At 37.1% G+C, this 18,184-nt stretch overlaps 1 protein-coding gene across 28 annotated transcripts in view; it reads left to right on the top strand.

The window, feature by feature from the left end:
* MAP2 (microtubule associated protein 2) overlaps nt 1–18,184 on the top strand; it is a 299,583-nt gene that overhangs the window by 149,367 nt on the left and 132,032 nt on the right. For 23 of the 28 annotated variants that reach the window (XM_053597392.1, XM_053597404.1, XM_053597402.1 and 20 more), the window contains one exon: nt 4,869–4,936. The exons of 3 other annotated variants lie outside the window; for them this stretch is intronic. The gene's annotated coding sequence lies outside the window, so the exon portion shown is untranslated. Of the gene's footprint in view, nt 1–4,450; nt 4,599–4,868; nt 4,937–18,184 lie in introns of those variants that run through there. 2 more of the 28 variants (XM_053597393.1, XM_053597397.1) reach the window with 1 other exon arrangement.

Here is an 18,184-nt window from a genome sequence, read left to right on the forward strand (position 1 = left end):
AAAAATGGAGCAGAGTATGATGGCCCATGGGAGACGCATGATTATAATTTTCATTAGGGTGGTCAGGAAAGCTGTGGTTGGAAATGTGATATATGAGTAAAGTTTTCATGGTGTTAACGGGGATACTCTTCCATTGTTCATTCTTAGAGAGTTTACAGAGTGATATACTAATATATGGAGTAATACATTTAGGGAGTGAAACTAAAGTTGGCCAGGCATGGGGGTGCACAGTTGTAATCTCAGCTACTCAGGAGGCTGATGTATGGGGATTGTTGGAGCATAACAGTTCAGGGGTCCAGTGAGCTATGATTATCCATTGCACTCCAGCCTGGGTGACAGAGTGAGATTGTGGCTCTTAAAAAATACAATAAAATAATTTAAAAAAAATTAAAAATGAGTGAGGGCTGGGCATGGGCTCACGCTTATAATCCTAGCACTCTGGGCAGGTAAGGCAGGTGGATCACTTGAGCCCCGGGGTTTGAGACCAGCGAGAGCAAAAGCGAGACCCTGTCTTCACTAAAAATAGAAAGAGCATTAGCCTGGCATTATAGTGGGCACCTATAATCCCAGGTATGTGGGGAGAGTCAAAAAGATTACTTAAGGCCAGGAGTTTGAGGTTGCTGCGAGCTATGACATCACAACACTTTACCCAGGGCAACAGAGTGTGATTCTGTCTCAAAAACAAACAAACAAACAAATTATTAATTAATTAATTAAGCCACAAGGGTGAGGTAACTGCATTTGGGAATATAGTTGAATCATATTCTTAAAGATCAGTATCTGCGATGAAGTTGATGTAACAGGGGTGGAGTTAAGGTGTCTCATCAAAATGAGAGAAGAAAGTATGAAATTAGTTTTCTGTTTACTGATTTATTGATTAAAGCTCCTTGACTCCTTGAGGAGAAAATGCTGTTTCCCCCTTTTTCTTATTCTTAGAATCTGTCGAACATTTAAAAGACCATATATGTTTGTGTGCCATCACAGTTGAGTAAATTAGCTGATGAAAGGTGTACCATATTTTTCTGTGTATAATGTGCACCATGTTCTGGCTCAAAATTTCAGGGAAAAAAAGTCTTTCGCTTTGACTTTTTGATTCAAATCCAAAGCTTGAAGTGTGCAAAACCCTTTTGACATTTTCCAAGGGATTTTCCAATCATTTTTGTAAAAAGTATCAGCTGGGTTACTAGCTCCTACCTGAAGCATATGAAGAGAAATGTGTCCCTCTTCATTGGCCAAAAATACTTTCATTGCAAGTTCATGGTTAAGTTCAACAAAACTGATTACCATATTTTGTACATAGATACTATTATTGCTTTCTAGAGTTACACTTTTAACTCTGGAAGCATAAATAAAAGAATTAAAATCATTTATATAGATACGGAGTTAGTACTACCTATGTAGAATGCCCATCCTTATTTTTTTCTCAAAAGTTTGGGCTAAAATGTATGCATGATACATGGCAAACTAGGGTAATACTAAGCTAAGGTCTAAAATATAGTCAAAGAGAAGAAGGGTAAAGAAGGCATCATAGTTTGGACTCACAGGTTTAAATGAAAAATCTATACATTTATGAAGGTCTTTCATCTGTCATCTCGTGCCATACTTAGCGGCAGTAATTATGTTTTTTGTATAGTGCTTACTCTACGTTAGAAACAAACTGAAAAAGAAAAGAAGAACAAAAGAATATGCAAACACACTTGTTGAACCAGGATCACTAATACTTACTTCCCAAACATTACTAAATGTTCTTGGAAGCTGTGCCTATTTTTTTTAGACTGACTAGGACCATTGCATGAGGCAGTGATAGAGTACATTCATGTTTCAGGACATAACAGCTTCGTGCAGCTTTTCTGTGTGTCCATTAAGAGAACAGATGACAATATGTTAAAAGAAGACATTCACTTTGAAAAATCAGGTTATTGCCCCAAATCGCAGACATTTAACAAGGAGATAATATTTAAAGGGACACACTTTAGGGACAAAATCCTAACCAGTTGTAGAATTCACTAAGTCCTAAAATCTCTCGTAGTTATCACCTATGGTAATAACATTTTTTTTAAAATATAATTTATGTATTTTATAGCTGATGTACTGGGGAAATAGGGTGGTGGTGGTGGCAGAAACTCTGTATTAGACACCAAAAACTGCAGTGTGACCCTATCTGTATATGAGTTAACCTAAAAAATAATGAGTCATAAGAACTGAATGTTGGAAGAACAGTTTTGAAAGAAAATAGAAACAATAAAGCATGAAGGTCAAATTTCTTTTTACAGATCTACGATGAGTTGTAGTTGTGCTCTCCAGTGGTTGTTTTTGTGTAAATTGTTGTAATTATTATTACTTTTATTTTTAATTTTACCTGGGCTCTGAATTTTCCAGCTTTACTGTTTTGGGTAACTACAGTAAGGTTCACATTGTCTGTACCTAGGAGGAAACTTGGGAGGCCAACTCAATTTGATTGTCCAATTTTATGCTTGCAGAAAGAATGAGGCCAGTGGTGCTAGAGAGCCTAGTATATAATGATGAAGTTCAGGCTCAACAAGATAGATTCATAAAAGGGCAATCATGCTTGATTTATCTGATTGGCAGACTGGAAATGAAAGAGAAATGGTTGACATAATTACCCCAGATTCTTCAGACCTCAAAAACGGTCCTGGACAGATATTAAGCCAAGTTAGTCCTCAGAATGATTGCAATGCATTTTAAAGGGGAAGATCACTGCTTTAATAAATTTCAAGATCAAAGACAAAAGATGCTTCTGGAATCTGTTTTGCTTGCAAACAGAACAAGAGAACGGAAACAAAGTCACTTGGTGAGAGAAGAAAAGCAGAGGACCAAGCCAGAAAATCCTGCAGTGCCTCTGTTTTGTGGCCTTGATCAGACTCTGCACACCTCAGCTCTCTCATCTACAAAACAAAGGGTGTGGTCTAGGATGTGTGGTTTCCATGAAACCAGTATACAGACAGAGGCAAGGGGTAGCAGGATCAATCTTTTTTTTTTTTTTGGCCTGGGCTGGGTTTGAACCCACCACCTCCGGCATATGGGACCGGCACCCTACTCCTTGAGCCACAGGCGCCGCCCGAATCTTATACAAAAGAAACATAGTTTGAATATTTATGAAAGCAAAATTAGCTAATGATCACAAAATGGGAAAAGAGAAGGAAAGGAAGGAAAATGCAAATTCATTTTAATAGATTCAAAATGCAGCATAAAACTGATAGAGACAATTCTTTCAACTGGGGGAGGGGATTTGAACCATACTGCATATCATTCTGCCTGGATGTGTCCTCTGCTGTAGTCCAGTTCCCTCTCCTCTGTCATCATCTTATTTTTTGCTCCTCACTTTCTGTTTCCAGTAACCATGGTGACGCTGCCTCCCAGCAACCTTCCTCACAGCTGGCCCTTTGGTGCACATCAAACATCAAATTTTGCTCCATTCACTGGTGCAGGGTGCTAAGAATGCTGTAAAAATTGATTTATTTATTAATGTTTTTCTCCTGTCCTTTTCTCTGGGAAATGAAGGTGGGGAATTTTGCCACATTTAACCTCTCTACACAAGGGGCACTGTAAAACAGCAGTATTCAATTGTGAATTTCAGTTGCTAACATGAAGAGGATACTGATTATGCTGAAGATTGAATTCTCTGCCCGAGCCCTCAGGGGCTGAAAGCAGGTACTCAGGCTAGTCACCACCTCCTTTTGCTTTTGTATGTAAATGGAATAAAATAGATAACTGGAGAAATCACACATCATCCCTGGTTTGCTAATCCTCTTTGTATTGTGCTTTTGTCCCTTGTAAGGAAACATTATCAAGAGCATAATTATTGTAGTTCCACAGGGATCAATGTGCCATAGGAAAATATCCGGAAATGAATGTGTTTCCCCAGTGAACACAATTATTTCTTTTGGAATATAAACAAGCAGTATGCAAAAGTTTTTAAAATATTGTAATTATCTGCCAATCATAAAACACCAAAGAAATCTTGGATGTCCTTAACACAGATAATGACAATTCCTACAAACTGTTATTTTGTTTTGTCCAGTGTGCTTATAATCCTGTATGTCTGAAAACAGTCCCTCTACTTAAGCTGTGTGTGTGTGTGTGTGTGTGTGTGTGTGTGTGTGTTGTATGTGTGGCTGGCACTAACACAAAGGAAACCAGATGATGACATTCATAGGCTTATAGACTCGACTCCTGGGGACACACTTGGATGGAGGCAATTAAAATGCCTGTCAGGCGTTTGGTACCAGAAGCCCCCATGGCAAAGCACTAAATCGCGTAAGCCAGGGCTGCGTCCTATTGTCAGTGAATGATGGCGGAGCTGAGCAGCTTGTCATCATTCTCGAAAATTCTGAGGCTAGTGAGCTCTCTCTCCCTCTCCCACTCGCCTTATTTTCCTTTTCGCCACTGCGGGGACTTTTTCTAATTTGCGGCTTCCCTTTCCCCGGCACACACAGACGCGAGCTGGTGGCTTGCAGACTGCGTCTGTCTGGAGCTGGAGAGCCACAGAGCCAGCCCACAGGGACAATGCTCCCGGAGCAGGACGCTGCAGCAGTTCTCAGAGGCTAGACTTGGGTGGTATTGCTGCATATGCGCTGGTAATGGTTTGGGTCTTTAAATTTTTATTGTGTTTTATTTTTAATCCATTTTTTTTTAAAGGATCTGCCCTATGTGATCTTGGAGTTAAAATGCTTTAAAATTCATTATTGAGCTAAAAATTCAAGTACTGCGTTGTTTTGTACTATAGATCTCAAGGCATAGATTTATTATTTGGATATAAAGAATGCATTTGCTTACCGGTAAGTTACAATTTTGGATTATTGAGTTAACAAATCTAGATACATTTTTTTTTTCTTTTGTTTCGGTAGATTCTTCAGCTTGTTGTTTCTAATCGAGGGAGCATTGATTGGGAACTACTCATTCAGAAAATTAAAAGGTACCACATGTTTTGTTTGGATGTTTAAATGAGGAAAATTCAGGAAAGAATTGGAATGTTTTTCTTTAAGTTAATCTCTGTATGGTTGGTCCTTTATCCCTAAGCTTACAATGATCATTGTTTATAGCATGTTCCATTTCCTGTGTAGAGAATACCCTTATTCAAGGCTGTTTTGATGAGAAGATGTCTAAAGAATTGTGTCCTTTGCCTATGTTGCAGGTTATTAGCAAATTTCAACATGTCTGGCTTATTTGGGGATCAATTGTTGTATATTTTTTTAAATGCCGGAAATTCTCCACCTTATGGAAAATTCATTAATTTAAATTTAAGAGAAATATGTTAAGTAATGATTTTATCTGCAATAATCTTGCAGATAAGTGATTTTTAAAAAATGGTTAAGTGAAAAGCTTTGCCCTTCCCAGGTAGAAGGAGTGTAAGAGAGGAAAGCCCAGGAATGACTCAGTATTGTTGGGTTTTGCAAATAAACCATCGTAACTTCTTTAATGATGTTTTAGTTTTTAGCAAGGTATATACAAAAACCAAGGCTTTTAGTTATTAAAGCAACTCGTTTTGCATTTGGTTTATTTGGAATTAACAGCATAAGAAAGTAATCCTTCATCTTGTCATGAAAGGACTTGAATCCATTGATTTTGGGCCTATGCCTTCCATGAGAAATATTAATTTTCAAATTCAGCATCAGGATGTATATTGATTTAAGAAGGTAAATATAGGTATTACTGTTTCTTTAATTCTCTAAGATTATCTTTGACCTTAACATATATCCTTGTCAATAAAGCCTTTATATGTAATTTGCCTTTAAAAAATGGAAGACATTTTCTGCCTTGCTCAGAAGAAGATCAATAATTCCTTTCAGACCTTTCCTCGGTGATCTATGTGTTTATGATTTAATAAAAAAAACTTTTTTTAAAGACCTTTCCTTGGGATCTATATACTATTTTCCATCAAGTCTATCAGCCCCAAATATTTGATCCAATAAGTGTAGTCGGTTTTTTAAATATACTTTTTAAAATGGCTAGTGTTAAACTACTGACTCTGAAATATCCGAAGTATATGCGTGTACACCAGGGAGTGTGGACGTTGGTAGTGGTTGAGGAAGACTAATGCATTGCCCTTGGTTAATTTTCTCTGCGAAGTATAATCATGAGAACCTTAATTTAGTCATTCCATAAGCATTTCTTAAGAGTCTTGCTGCTGGGGATAGTTACTGTAGGAGAAAAAGGAAGGGGCAGATGACACTGTCCTCAGCCTTCCAGAGTGTAGGCAGCAGCACATACAATTTTTGAACAGGAGAACGAATTCTTTAAAATAAATCCGTGTTTTCTAGAAATGGAAATTACGTTATTTAAGATATTGAACAAAATCTAATGTATTACTCTTAGAGCCATATCAAATTATATTGCATTTCTCCCTCCGAAATTACTCAGTAGAATCATGTATAAAATCCCCAGACAGGACTCACTATTCCTCCTAGATATTGTAAAACCCTTGAGACCATTCTCTCTTTTTAGATTTCTCTCAGAGTAAGTGAAAACATTTTATGCTTGGTGGAAAAAAAAAATTATTTGGTACTTTTCCATCTAAGTAAATCCATACACCATAGCTATCACATGAGAGTCTGTTTCCTAATCTTAAAACTCATTCATTATTTTGAACTTTGGAATATTTGTATGATTGGAAGTGGATGAAATTGGGATTTAACTGCTATTAAATCTCTCCAGTGTATTGTAAATAGGAAGTAATAAGGTCTATTACAATTTCTGCAGATATTGGAGAAGGGACATGTGATCTTACCAAGAGGCTCTTGGCATGTACATTTCCTAAGACCACTTATAAATTCATCTAGGAGTGTGCTCTTAAAGTGTGTATAATAAAAAGGAGTTTGTTAATATAGCCTGTTTGGTAGTCAGATCAGAATAGAAGTTGACCATTGGGCTATAGCAGAGTCAGGGAACCATATAATGTTTTTTCTAATCAATATTGTCATGAGTTAATTCCTTTACTGATTTTTTTCACTCCTATCTTTAGGACATAGAATAGTGCCTGGACCATACTAGGAGTTCAATAAATATTTTTTCCCATTATTTAAGCTGTCATCATTTCCCCCATTACTTTCTTTTTTCTGTTCTTGCTTTTCATGAGTTTGGAATCTATGAAATAGACATCTGGTAATTTGTTTTTTAGTTACCCCAAATATTCATTGTATGTCTCTAATTAAAAAGAAGAATAATCAGGTAATTAATACTGGGTGGAAAAGCAGATGAACCATGTGTAGAAATTTATTTAAGCTATATGGAAAAGAATTTTTTGGGTTTTAGGTTAAAATGGAAATATTTTTGAAATGTCCCCTTTCACTTTCATCAGCTGGGGAAAAATGCCAAACTGCAGCATGAGCTTTGCTTGTGGACCCTTCCTAAATACTACTACCAGGCTTGACATTGTTTATTGCTCTTCATGTCTTTGGCCAAGATTTTGCTGCATCAAAGGGGAGGAGGCCTTTTGTTCCCCTTCTCTCTTTCTCTCTATAAATGTAATACGAGAAATGATGTCATACTTAGCAGTACATAGCATTTAAAAGTAGACAGATTATCTTTTCCATATATTTAAAGAATATATAAAAAAATTCTAGTAAGATCATGACTTTAGAAAATGCTATTCATTTTTGTCATTTATTAATAAATGGTTTTATTGTAGTATCATAATAGTAGGATTTTTGTTATTAATTGTGTGCCAGATATTAAGTCTTTAACTTATCTCATTTTACTCTCCCTGTAATCCTGGGTGGTAGGTATGGTTTCCATATTAAAGAAGAATGAATTAAGACTCTAAATGAGCAGTCAACCCAAGTCTGGCCCCAAATTCGTTCATGCTGTACTTGTTTTCTAACAGATTTTTTCACATATAGTTATTATTATTATTATTATTATTTTTGAGACAGAGTCTTACTCTGTTGACCCAAGCTGTGGATTCATAGCTTACAGCAGCCTCAGACTCCTGGTCTCAAGTGATCTTCTTGCCCCAGCCTCCCAAGTAGCTGGGACTACCAGTGTGCACCATCACACTTGGCTAGTTTTTCTGTTTTTAGTAGAGCTGGTGTCTTGCTCTTGCTCAGGCTGATCTTGAACTCCTGAGCTCAGGCAATCCACAGAGAGTCCAAGGATTACAGGCGTGAGCCACTGTGCCTGGCCTATAGTTATTGTCTTAATGTTTTAGTTATGCATGTGATATATATGTCACTGCATTAAGGTTGAAACAACATACTTGGAGATTCTTGATTTTATATCTATATATGATATAAGTGTAGGTCTTCAAATACTTAGCTATGATTCAAGCTCTGGTATAGTTCATATTTTTATATATATTTTTATTAAACCTGAAGAACTTTATTGTTCAAAGATGAATGTCAGAGATGTCAGGGATAAATTAGGAAATTTTAAAATAACTGAATTCATGAAGCATCGTCTACACCATTATAGGATATTATATTTTGAACTGAATAATCTATATAAGAAAATTAGCCAAAGAATTCAAGTACTAAATAGAAAAACTAATGTGATGTCTTCAAGGGCTGTTTAACTGAAATAATAGTAGAAGGTTCAAATGGCCAAAATAAACAAGCAGGGAACAGAGTTATTAACAGTGTGAAAACACTATGTTCAACCTCAAGCACAACTAACTCAGAAAATCACTGAAGGTACTAATAATTACACAAATACATATTGTAGTCCTATATTTGCAAAAGAGTATATACAACAGAATAATTTGGAGCTTAGTTGGGGATAACCGAATAAAATAAGGAAATAGTACCAAGGCTCATAGGTATCATAAGAAAGACATGAAAAAAAATTTTAAGTGCTTCATCACAGGGCAAGATTACTAATGACTGAGATGGGACTCAGCAGGAAATATTTCACGGAGGATGAGTGTTCTGGGTGGAACTTAGGGATGAAAAGAAGTATTCAAGGGGGAGATAAGCATGGATGAGTTCCAGGAAGAGCAAACAACTTCAACAAAGAAATCAAAGGAAGGGGACATGCTTGGAAAGCATAGACTGATCTCATTCATATTCTAAAATGTAGGGCAGAAAGAATTCTTAGAACCCATGAGGCTGGAAAGGTGTGTGAATACTAGTAGGTTGTACCATATGAAATGCCTAACCTTCACCCTTTTTGAATTACAAAATAAAACAACTTTTATTCAGTTCAACTTAATACATTGGAAGAGACTTTAAATGTCAGATTGAGGGATTCTTTTCAGTATTCAAAGAGAAGCTATTGCCTTTTGAACAGGTGGCTACTCTGACCATAGTGTTTTCAAATGATTTATTTTATACTGTGTATGAAATAAATGAGAATTGTAGCATGTTGAAGGAAGCATTGCTTCAGAAGCTGTCATAGAATAAACCAAGGAGTGAGGGGAAAGGAAGAGCAGAGAGAGGGAAGGAGGGAGGGGGTGGGGTCTTGGTGTGTGACACATCTTTTGGGGGGTAAGATACAATTATAAGAGGGGCTTTACCTAGCAAATGCAATCAGTGTAACCTGGTTTCTTGCACCCTCAGTGAATCCCCAACAATAAAAAAAAAAAAAAGAATAAGCCAAGGAGAGAAAAAAAGCCAGACAGAGTGTTGATTGTGGGCATGAAAACATAGTTATGAAAATGAGAGATATTTCTGCGCTCAAATTCATATGTAGAATCTTGCAACTACTTGATTGGCAGGAGGAATGAAAAGTGTAAGGAAGAGTCAAAGGTGACTTGTAAGTTTGAATTTGGAAAAATTATATGGAGATAGGTGCTGAGAGCTACATGAGAAAAGAGGTCCTCTTTTATTTTTATTGTGTCTCTACTCTCTAGCAGACTGCCTAGTACATCGTAGACAGCCAATAAATGCTACATGAATGAGTGTGAGCTCGAATAAAAAATGAAGAGGTATGTTTGGGACGCGAGGCTGGGTATGTGGGTGGCCTGGGCTCCTAGACTGCAGAACAAGCAGATCCAACGCTGAGAAGGGAAGTTAGAGAGGGAGGGCGTGGGTGACAGTAACAAGAAAGAAGACGAGAAGAGGGCCACAGAGAATCTCTTGGCAGCACCCGCATTTAAGATGCAGAATCCCGAACAGGAATTGACAAAGTCAAAGAAGGAATCAGAAAAGAAAAAAAGTAAAGAAAAGTAGCGCATGAAAGGAAAAAGAAAACAAAGTTAAACATCAGATTTTTCAGAGAAATTAAAAAATGAGAAAAAGAAAGGCTGCTGTTTTATTTACTTCAATAATGTTTTTTGCTATAAAAACAATAAATTCAGTTTGTAAAATTTGTTAAATTTAGAAAAGTATAAGGAAGGAAATAGTAGTCACCGATAATTACATAATCCAGAGATTATAGCCAACCATTTAAAACATTTTGACTTATTTCATTTTATCCTATTGCATTTAAATTTACATAATTAAAATCAGAACAGTACAATTTTGAATCCTAGCTTTTTCTACATAGCAGCATCTTAAGCATCTCTTACAATGTTTTCCACCTGCATAATATTCTCTCGCATAAACACTGGACACTTTTATTCCCCACTGTTTCCCTTTTTTCACTGTCATCATAATGCTACAATGAAATAGTTTGTGCTTTACTCTCACACAATATTCCTAATTATCTCTGATAGATATTTCCTAACAACAAGATCACTATGTTCTATTGTGTCAGATTTGTGGCCAGATAAAATATGGTGGTTTCAAAATGAGCCTTGGCTTTCCTCCAAGAAGGAGAAGCTGAGATTACATTAGCACCTGCCAGCCTCTGTGACAGGCACTTTAATTATGGTAGCTCTGGTGTAAATTCTGTTATATCCATTTTACAAACAAAAGGATAGCAACCCATAGAGGTGCATACATTTTAGGAGTAGTTTTAAATCTGGGCTTCACTTTAAACCAGTCATATTGTGGGGACAGAAACAAGACCTTGAGAAGTAAATGAGTAAATAAGGATATGAAAACAATAGAAAAATATGCTTAAGAAGTCCAGGATTCAAAGGAAAGAGAGGAGGAGAGGTAAGGAGGAAAGGTAAGGAGGCAGTGGACCTTTCCTGCTTATTAACGTTGGAAATTGCAAGCCAAAGACAGGGGCAGATGGAGAGGTGATGGATGGATGTAATCAGGACACATTTAGAGAACAAGGTTCTAATGAAATGGATAAAGATAACAGACAAGGATTGGAGCTTGGCATGCAAAAAGCATCTTTCTTTTAGGTAAAAACAGAAGAAAAGAAGGTGAGATTTTTCAAAGGTAAAGAAAAGATATGAGAAGCCTTACAGATCATCCTTGTCCTATGGAAAATTCACTTATTTTATCAATGAATATTAATTGAACACCCAATTTCATGTCTTTTCCCTGACTTCGTGGAACTTTTCTTCTATGGAGGGAAAATAACAAGTGGATTAACAAATGTCTTTAATAGATTACTTGGGCAGCTGGGCAAGGAATAGATGATAAGGGGACAAGAGTAGATGCTGAGAGATTCGCTTCTCAAACTTTGAAGCGGAGAAGAGTCAATGGAGGACATTGCTGAAATGCAGGTGCATAGTCAGTAGGTCTGAAGAAGGGCCTGAGATTATGTATTTTGACAAGCTCACAGGTAATATTGATGCGGCTGTCCATGGACCATGCTTTTATAGTAAGCGTTACAAGGCAAATGTCTAGGCAAGAAAAATTAGAAATGATTGGAGCAAGTACGAAATGAACTCTTCTCTCCTCCTTTAGTGACCCTACAAGTTCATAAACCTCTTTGATGGTAAGAGAAAATTATCTCTCCTCTCCTGAATTTTGCAGTCTCAGCTAGTTTTGTGAAAGACCCATTAAACTGGTCCTAATGAGCTACTGGCATTTCATTCTTTCTGCCCATTCTCTATGCTTCATATGCTGTATAATGAATTTTTGAGGCTCTGGTTTGGGGACGTGATTCTTTATAACTCTGTGCAAATCTCTCCACTCCTATTTTCTTCCCTGTTTCATGACTTCTTCACACTTCTAATGTCCTCTTGGCCTGGATTTTCAGTACATTACTGGGCTGCTAAACGCTCTGGTCTGTAGCTCTTGACATCCATCACTTTCCTCTGTGGGAAGCTTCTGTCTTCTTGCCACCCGCCCCTAATACAAGCCTTGAGTAACTGCTTAAAGGCACTGGGGACCAGAGGTTAGCTTCTGCTTTAATGAATACACTTTTTTCTCATCAGAATCACTTCTTTTTGGTGGCCTGTTTCGGCTGCTTGGTGACAGCAGCCTGCACTCCTCTGAGGGACTTGTCAGAGCACTATGGAAGGATGCACACGTTTGTACACAATTAGATTGTTCTGAGGGCCTAAGTGCTCATGAGAAGCCTTGACAGCGTCTCTCAGGGGGAATGTAATCTTTCTGCTTCCCATGCTAACCTGTAACTCTCGGTCAACCCTTTTAGCTGCAGGAACTTGGAAGCACTGACCTGTTTGATTTCTCTCATGCGATTCCTTGCTGCTGTAAAATGTCTAAAGCATCCTCATTCATCAAGGCAGAGCAGCTTACATTTGTGACATCCTCATCCTTATTAGCATGTTTGCTTTGTTTGAAGGGCTGTTGCTGTCTCTAGACCATGCCATGACCAGTTCTCTAGACTATGTCATTATCATTTTGTAATTTAGTAGATACTTAAATGGCCAAATAGGCATGAACACTTGAGTGTCCTTAGATAACTTGAAATGAAAAATTCTAGTGAAATAGCAAATTAGTTTTCATATGAACACAAGTCAGCTTAAATTGATAACCATATTTCTTTAAGAATACTTAGGAAAGGCCCTGAAGGGAGAGTCCATATGACAAGCACAAATGTTATCTACACAGAAAATGCTTTTGATGTATCTGCCAAGTCGAAGTTAAGAAAATGAGTGTTGTATATGTGTGTGTGCATGTGTGCGTGTGTATGTGTAAATCTAGTCTTTCTAAAATAGACAGCACTGATATTTTTTGCTTAGTCAAGCTGGAATTGGTAATTTTTCCAGAATTTGAATACTATACCCATGCTGGTTAGCCATTCATTAAAAAGTTAAGAGACTCAGGGTGGTACATCTCTGCTCTTCCGGACACAAATTCTCTCTTTCTAAAAAACTAAAAGTCTGGCTCAATCCTCTTTTATTATGGATTCAATTTGGGACTACCTCAAATGGTTTGGATTAACCTTCCTTCGGATTCTCTCCTGGTGTTAATGACTCTGGATTAAGGCCATTTAAAGAAGGACATTGTTACAGATGCACATTGGTCCACCTCTGGTGATCGTTGATACAACCCTACTAAACTTAATACATTACAATCAAAATGTATTCCCTTACAAGGTTTAGAAACTTAGTAAATAATGAATGAAGTAACCTCAGGGGTCCCTGAGTTAGGGTCAAGGTTGGGCTTAGGTGTCCTGAGGTAGACTGACATTCTCAGCACAGTACCCCCCTCTTCCCTAGTTCTTAGCCACCACTTCAACCCATGCTCTCGTTAGCAAGCCTGGGGTACTGAAATGCTTTGACCTGACCTCCTTGCACTGAACACCATCAGTCACTAATCTTTCAGACAAACTGTTCCTATCACCCTCCTTTGCGGGGTTCCATTCTCTTTCCCTTCCTTGGGTCTTGTTTGTTCTCTTGGGGTGTGATGACCAATTAATACAGAAGCTGCTAGCCACATGCATCTATTTAAATTTGAATTACTAAAAATAAAAAAAAAATTATTTAAAGGTTTATTTCCTTAATCATACTAGCTACTCTCAATAGAACATTTCCATCATCGAAATTCTTTTGTTTTTGTTTTTGAGACAAGCTGACTCTATCGCCTAGGCTGGAGTGCCATGGCCTCAGCGGAGCTCACAGCAACCTCACATTCCTGGGCTCAAGCAATTCTCCTGCCTTAGCCTTCTGAGTAGCTGGGACTGCAGGTGTGCACCAACACACCCAGCCCCTCCCTCCCTCCCTACCTTCCTCCCTCCCTTTCTTTTTTTCCCAGAGATAGGAGTCTCACTCTTGCTCAGGCTGGTCTTGAAGTGATGCTCCTGCCTCATGCAGTTTTGAATGAGTGGTGAATTTATTATTTTTAAATTAAAGTAATACCAGCTATGGTAAACAAACAAAAACAGGAAAACAAGAGGCAAAAAAACAAAAAATGAAAGTTGTCCACCCTAGTTCTATCCCAAGTTTCATATCCTAGTGAAAAACACTTTAATAATTGCTATTCCCCATTCTTCTGATTACCATTTTAGTTGCAAATAAAATAATTTAATTTCTCAACTTCATACATTATCTACTGACTTACTAAAATGTAAAGTGAGGAATTTAGTGCATTCACCATATTTCTTCATCTCTCCTCTGTATAGTATGTTACTATTTTTATATCATCAGGGTTTATAATGCTTGTATGCTCTGTATCTGTAATTAAGTTTTGTTTTGTTCATGTTGATTGGAAAAAATTTCTCTGTTTAGGGCGGTGCCTGTGGGTCAACAGAGTAGGGCACTGGCCCCATATGCCGGAGGTGGTGGTTTCAAACCCAGCCCCCACCAAAAACTGCAAAAAAAAAAAAAAATTCTCTGTTTAATTAAATCCTGTTCTCTGAACCACTGAGAAGTTAATATAATCTTGTGTCTTCACTCCTGTTTATCAAATGAAAATGTCCCCAGGGTCAAGATCTAGTGACTTTAATATCTTTCTAACCAAATGTATTTTTTTTTTTTTTTTTGTAGAGACAGAGTCTCACTTTATGGCCCTTGGTAGAGTGCCGTGGCCTCACACGGCTCACAGCAACCTCCAACTCCTGGGCTTAAGCGATTCTCCTGCCTCAGCCTCCCAAGCAGCTGGGACTACAGGCACTCGCCACAATGCCCGGCTATTTTTTTTTGGTTGCAGTTTGGCCGGGGCCGGGTTTGAACCCGCCATCCTCGGTATATGGGGCCGGCGCCTTACCGACTGAGCCACAGGCGCCTCCCAAATGTATTTTTTCTAAGCTGGGCTCAGCATAGTATTTCTTTAAAGGGGTAGGTCGTAAATACTCTCAGTTTGAGGGTCAGTCATATGCAAAGCAACTTAGATATTATCTGTCCCAACTACAGTGTGCAGTCATTGTAGTACAAAAGAAGCCATAGATAATAGGTAAATAATAATAAGTAAAAAATAAGTCTGTGTTTATAAAATCTGTTTATTATTTATAAAACAGATGGTGACTGCCTCTGGCCCGTGAGACATTGTTGACTCACCTGTTCTAGGCTCTCTTCATCTCTGTGCTGTCTATCTTGCGTCATCTTTGATGGTGTTCCCTTTCTGGTTTCCTGGAGTTTCTTCTGAAGGCATTTATTCATATGTGGCAGGTCACTGATAAATGTCCTTACATGTTCCGAATGATACCTTCATATAGGACTTATATTTAATTGATATTGTCTAAGGTATACAGTTATACTCCATTATATTTTAGTATCCAGTGTTATTGGTAAGTCTTCAATCAGTCAAGTTTCCATTCTTCTGTGAAAAAGCTTTCTTTTTTTTTTTCTTTCTAGTAAGTTTTTGGAGTTTTGTACAATTTCAAAATGATATATCCAGATGAAGATCCTTCTCCATTCATCCCATTTGGCAGTCAGAACATTTTTAATTATATCCTTTTAATTCACAGGAACATTTCTCTGCTTTTCTTTGATTTTTCTGCTATTCTTGCCTCTGTCCTATGTGTGGGGGATTCCTACTGATAAATGTCGGACCTCCTAAATCTGTCATGTTTCCTTTTACACATTATTTTAATACTTTGCTTGATTCTTCTATATTTTAGGAGGTTTTCTGTCAACTGAATTATCAACTTTGCCTTTAGCCCTGCTAATTTTATTTTTTAATCAAATTAAAATTATTTAATTAATTTAAATTTACATTCTTTAGGTAATCATATATTAACTTGCGGGAACACTTTCCTATTTTCTGATTGACACTTTTCGTAATTCATTTCTAGAAGGATTTTATTTTTCAAGTATGCAACAGTCTTCCAAATCTCTCTGAGAAAGCTATTTACAAGTTCTCCCTTTCTTCCTGAATCATCTCTATTTCCTTAAGAGTCATTTTTAAAAAATTATTGTTACTATTCAACCTGCTGACTTACCTCAAATCTCTTGATTTGGAGATTTTCATTTTATTATAATTATTTTTTTAAATGAATGAAGAATGACATTGAGGATTACAAGTGCATTTCTAGATTTCCCCTGCAGCTGTATGCACATTAACTGTGAAGGCTGATTGCAGGTTCTGGCTGGTGGGCAGAGTCTGCCAAGTTATTCCAGGGGAAGCATGGAAGGCAGAGCTGACAATGAGAAGGTTATGGTCCCCACAATCCTACTGTGTGTTTTAGCTCTGCGTGGATTTATCTGTGTAAGAGCACGTTCCAAACCTGATCACCTGCTTTCATTAAAGGCCACTTTTTGGTTTTGTCCTTGGGCACAAGAGCTTCTTCTAGGTACAAATGTGTTAGTAAGGGAGAAGAAGAGGGGTCTAAATTATTCTGAACAAGGTTCTAAACACATTGCTACTATATGGGTCCCCTAGTCTTCTGGGACTTCGTATTTGATGATTCTGAGCTTGGGGTTCTCCAGGTTTCCTTGGGGATGGCTGTTAATATAAGTGCTCATGGAGCAGCTTCCCTCTGTGCTTTCTTTTTCTGTCTCAGCCCATCTACATTTTGATGTCTAGAATATTTTCAAAATTTCTCTTAGGGCTATATTTTTTTGACAAATTTAATAATAATTAAGAGAAAGGGTAAGTATGTTTAAGAACTATCTTTCCCATCACTGACCCTATTTCATAATTTTTACTCTGAATATTTATGACATCAATGCAAGTTTGCATTGTCTTCTTTCGCCCTTTTATTATTTCATTTTTCTACCTCTAATGTTTACTATCTCGCTGGAAAAATTATTTCCATTTTCTTCTGGGTCTTCTTTTGCTGTAAAATAAAAATCATATCTAATTTTCAGGGTTGATATGGAACCTAAAAGTACACGTTGTAAGATGGAAAGTAGACTATAAATATCATCCCCAGTAACAAATAAATGCAAACCAGGAGATTAGCGCTAGTTACAGGAAAACCCCTTGCCTACCCAGTAGGGATTGCAAGGTGACCTCAAGTTGAGGCAAGAACTAAAACTCTATATGGAAGGCAAAAGAATAAGAAATTATACAGTGGTAGCACTATTAAAATAAGCAATTTCACTAACAGGAAGACAAATATAAAAGCAGACCAGGACTGTGTAATAGTTGCAACAGTTAAGTAAAAATAAATGTGAATTTCAAGTTCCGCATAGAACATATGACTTTATGTGTGTGATTCTTTTCTTGGTAAAATTAAGAATATGAATATTTATAATAAGTATAATTTAGTGCTGTTACTTAGCAGCCACAAAACTATAATTGATGTTATCTCGCTTCAGTTAACTGAAAATGTGTGCTCTTGCAGTGAGTCGGAACATGAAGCACCTGGTAAAAGGAGGGGAAAAATAATGAGAATAACAACAGCCGCTTAATTATAAAAACTGAAGAAATGCTAAGAGGAAATTAAATTTAGTGTGCAAGTTAAGGGTCATGATGGACATTAATTTCAACATACTGTGAACACATTTGCAAATTATAAAAGGAATATTTTCCATAAATTATTAAAACATAGCATCTTTATCAAAAGCCTCTATTCTTAGAAATAAACTGAGAACACAACAGACAAAGCATAAAGTAAATCAACGTGGATGTATGCTGAGGGATGCATATACAATTCAGTATCTGCCGTTCATTTTCATCTTCTACACGCAGTTATTACATTCTGAAGTTGAATGTTTGTAGAAGATAAGTCACCAGCTCTAGTTAAATGTTAATGGATCTAGTGACATGACATAATTTAAATTCAAGGCCTTATCCAAAGGAACGTGAATAAAATGCATTTGTTTGGCCTTTTATGGCTACTATTAAAAGTAAAGGAAATGAAACCATAAACAACCATGCTCAAATATTGGCATAGCTGAGGCTGCTTTGTTGCAGTAGAAAGTCCTATTTATTGACGGTGAAGCTCTGTTTAACCTACTCAGCTGTCTGGATTGTAATTGAAGTCAAAAAATGTACTTGGAGAGTAAGGCAAAATGTCAAGTGCTAATTCAAAGTGTAGTCATTTTGATACATTTTAATTTTCTGTTGTTGCAAACAGATGGCAGAATTTGTTT

The sequence above is a fragment of the Nycticebus coucang genome, chromosome 7 (assembly GCF_027406575.1).
Source record: "Nycticebus coucang isolate mNycCou1 chromosome 7, mNycCou1.pri, whole genome shotgun sequence".
In the NCBI taxonomy this organism is placed as follows: domain Eukaryota; kingdom Metazoa; phylum Chordata; class Mammalia; order Primates; family Lorisidae; genus Nycticebus; species Nycticebus coucang.